Source organism: Esox lucius, chromosome 18 (assembly GCF_011004845.1).
Source record: "Esox lucius isolate fEsoLuc1 chromosome 18, fEsoLuc1.pri, whole genome shotgun sequence".
NCBI classification, from domain to species: domain Eukaryota; kingdom Metazoa; phylum Chordata; class Actinopteri; order Esociformes; family Esocidae; genus Esox; species Esox lucius.
Genome location: NC_047586.1, coordinates 19750942 through 19755380, shown reverse-complemented (window position 1 = coordinate 19755380; position 4439 = coordinate 19750942).

Here is a 4439-nt window from a genome sequence, read left to right as displayed (position 1 = left end):
CACTAATATGTAGAGAACAGTGAGACCCCACTTTCAGTCTGTCTGCTCTCTCTGAGTTAGTTTCAATCTTCCCATGTCCAACCTCTTCAATAGCATTTTGTGATCCAGTTCTTTGATAGGTCCATGTAGTTGAGGAGCAGTTTGGATAAACCACATTGGTACATGACAGACTTACAGTATCTCCCACTCTGGTGTACAGAGAACGAGTGTCTCCACTGACACCTGACAAGAGAATAATCAGAATATGTTTCAATGGTAAAACACAATACATTATATTTCAAGAACGTAACTTGATATTCTTCACAAGTGTTGTTAATCTGGATATAATGCTTGTCTTTGCTGTCTTACCTAATAGTAAGACATAAAATAGTCACAAGGCAACATAAAATATAATGGTAGATGTCAGCCATGATCCTCCCTCTCTCTATGTCAGAGTTTTACCACTAATCACCATCTGTACTAGCAGGGGCGTCGGACTGGGGGTAAAACCGGTACTGATTACCAGGGCTAACATTGTGAAACACATGGCCCTCAGTTTCAGAAACTGTCACAGCAGGGACTGGAGTAGCAACAGACCCCTCAGCCTCCTCTTAGGATTTGATACAAAGTGAGCTTATATCAATATTAAAACAAACCGTGTTTAGCCATTTTGACTGAAATGTGTTAAGTAACACTAATATCTTAATGTATTTTATTATATAACATTACAATTAGGATAAGAGGTTAATATCAAATGTATCCTTCATAGAGAAAGATGATAGAGAAGATGTGATTGAGGATGATGGGAGTGAAGACAGCAGGGAGCATGTGTAAAGAGGCCCTATTATTATTATTATTATTATTATTTAAAAAATAATGGGGGGGGGCCATTAGGACTGTCTATGCATAGGGCCCAGGATCTTGTGCTACGCCCCTGTGTACTAGCATCACTTCCTACAAATGATCATGGTTCTTTCTTCAGTTGTGTAAGATTTTATATCAAATTCTACTGCTCACCAGCAGTTGAGAGTCATTGTCTATTATAAAAATATGAAAAACTAATGTCGTACTAATTTTGCCTTCATAAGACCCCATTTCCCTAAAAGTTGGGACCCTGCGTAAAATGAAAATCAAAACAGAATAAAATGATGTGCAAATAATTTATCACTATATTTAATTGTAAATATTACAACATCTCAAATATTGTAGAGAAATTTTATTATTTTTGGAAACATTTATTTGATTCCAACAAAATGTTTTAAAAATGTTGGTTTAAAACTTTTTGATTAATTTACATCTTAGGTTTATATCATTTTGAACATAACCTTTCATTTTAAATAATCATTAATTAATTAGTTTCAGGTGTTACATGTTTTAACTACTGTGAATCAGACTGTGCTTCATTTAACTACACCAAACGTAGTTGCTGGGTAGGTGGTACTATGGTGTTTCTATGTAGGTACAGACACCGCTTTAAATTACAGCCCTCTTTCCTTGTAACTACATTGTAACTATGTGGGAACAGACACCGCTTTAAATAACAGCCCTCTTTCCTTGTAACTACATTGTAACTATGTGGGAACAGACACCGCTTTAAATTACAGCCCTCTTTCCTTGTAACTACATTGTAACTATGTGGGAACAGACACCGCTTTAAATTACAGCCCTCTTTCCTTGTAACTATATTGGTACTATGTGGTAACAGACACTGCTTTAAATTACAGCCCTCTTTCCTTGTAACTACATTGTAACTATGTGGGAACAGACACTGCTTTAAATTACAGCCCTCTTTCCTTGTAACTACATTGTAACTATGTGGGAACAGACACTGCTTTTAATTACAGCCCTCTTTCCTTGTAACTACATTGGTACTATGTGGTAACAGACACTGCTTTAAATTACAGCCCTCTTTCCTTGTAACTACATTGTAACTATGCGGGAACAGACACCGCTTCATATTACAGCCCTCTTTCCTTGTAACTACATTGTAACTACATGGTAACAGACACCGCTTCATACAAATGATAATTTACAACATATTTATTTTACTTTCATTAAGTGTTATTACAAAATAGACACATTTTAGTGTGTATTTCCACCACAAGCTAATGGATAATTGTATCTGCATTTGGAAACAACACAACATTTAAGGAGATTGGCGTATTTAAAGTATGCCTTCTAATGTTAAAGTTTAATTGTCCTCAACAACAGTAAAATCGGACAAACTCTTATTTGTTAAGCCTATCCATTTCATTTGTCAGCTTCTTGCTTTTGAACCAGCATATTAGTGTAAAAAACTTTCATGTGGGCGCCTATTTTTGAGGAGAAGCAGTGGGGACAGTAAGACACCCAACAGATAAGTGCTTTCTCTGGAATCAATTCATACATCTGTGATTGATGTCAAGACGGTATTTGGTTTGGCAAGATCTGATGCCCAAAGCATGTGTTGGCATTGAAAAGTTGCGTAAAATGGAGAAATGCGCATTATCTTTTCTCCTTAATTCTTAATCCTGTGAGCAAACTTGCAATAAAATAATTAATAAAGTCACATTTAAATGCTAAATTCAGGAGCACGAATTAGAATTACAATGACAAAACTTGCTTTTTTTATCACCTGTCTGTTTACTAAGTCGTTTTGGAGTCGTATCGTTCTTCGTTCATATAAGTACACATAACACCTACATTGTTCCTACATAACTACCCATTCTTACCTACAATCTACCCTGTAAGTAACAGGCTGTAATTTGAAGGGTTACCAAAAGTTGGGACAGGTGCATGTTAATTACTTTGTTGCATCTCCTTTTCTGTTAACAACAAGTGTTTGGGGACTGAGATCATTTTCTGTAGTTATGAAAGTGAAATTATTTTCCATTCTTGCTTGATATAGGATTTCAGCTGCTCAACAGTTCCGGGTCTTCTTTGTAGTATTTTTCATAATGTGCCAAATGTTTTCAATGGATGACATGTCTTGACTACAGGTAGGCCAGTTAAGCACCCGGATTCTTTCTTGCTGAAATAAGCAAGGCCTTCAATGAAAAAGACATTGTCTGGATGGCAGCATATGTTGCTCTAAAAGCGGATCCAATAACAGATGTGACAGTTACCCATGCCATGTGCACATACCATCACAGATGTTGGATTTTGAACAGTGAACTGATAACAAGCCAGGTGGTAACTTTATTTTGTAACCCGGAGGACGCTATGTCAGGTCCTGGCTGAGGTGCCTCTAGGCATCTCTATGCACCTGAGGGCCTCAGTCAGGGCCTTTGCTCAGAGGTTCCTCTAGACAACTCTATGCACCATGGGTCCAAAATCACGGCCTCTCCACAGAGGTGCATCAAGGAATCTCTGCCCAGTTTGGTTCATTGTTTGAGTTCTGTGTTTCAGTTTGCAGTGTACCTTGTCTTTTGTTGTTTTTTCTTTTGTTTTTTAATGAAGAGGAATGACTTCTCTCTCCTGCCCTACGCCTCGTGTCCTGTCCCACAACCGTGACAACCGTGTCCATGATTCCAAAAAATGCAGCGAAAAACTGTGTTCACAGACAATGGTTTTGGATGTGTTCCTGAGCCCATGCAGTGATGTCCACTACATAATCATGTCTGTTTTTAATGCAGTGCCACCTGGGGGCCCAAAGATCACAGACATCCAATATTGGTTTTCAGCCTTGTCCCTGACATACAGAGATTTCTCTGGATTCTCTGAATCATTTAATGATATTGTGTACCGTAGATTATGAGATCCCCATGTGATGATTACGTTATATGTCACGGTTGGTGTAGTGGCGGAGAGGAGGAACCAGGCGCAGGCAGAGGGGCGGAGAGGAGGAACCAGGCGCAGGCAGAGTGGCGGAGAGGAGGAACCAGGCGCAGGCAGAGTGGCGGAGAGGAGGAACCAGGCACAGGCAGAGTGGCGGAGAGGAGGAACCAGGCGCAGGCAGAGTGCCAGTCCATGTAGCGTAATTTAATTTGTAAATAAAACACTGAGCACTCAAACAAATCTGAATGAAAAGCAAAGGGTATAAACCAAAATGAAACACTCACCACGTACATGAACAAACAAAGACGGAACAATGACAGACACAAATGAGGGGAGCAGAGGAGATACATTTAAACACATAATAATGACTGAATTGGAACCTGGTTTGAGGGAAAATCAAAGATGAGACCGGGATGTGTTCATGGATGAAAAGAAAACCAGGAAAAGCGGGAGAAGACGGGCTGTCCGTCACCTCACCGTCACATTAAGACCCCGAAACAAAAGATTCCCTCCAATGGAGTGGCAAACTGTGACCCTAGACCCTGGGTCTTCAGTGCTACCATGAAGTAACTAATCTGTCCAGAACCAGTGCGCAATTCACATTTTAATGGTACTGTAATAGTAAGGCTAATATCGCACACGCTCACACACACACACACACACACACACACAATGCATAGACTACAACCTGATCTACATATTGT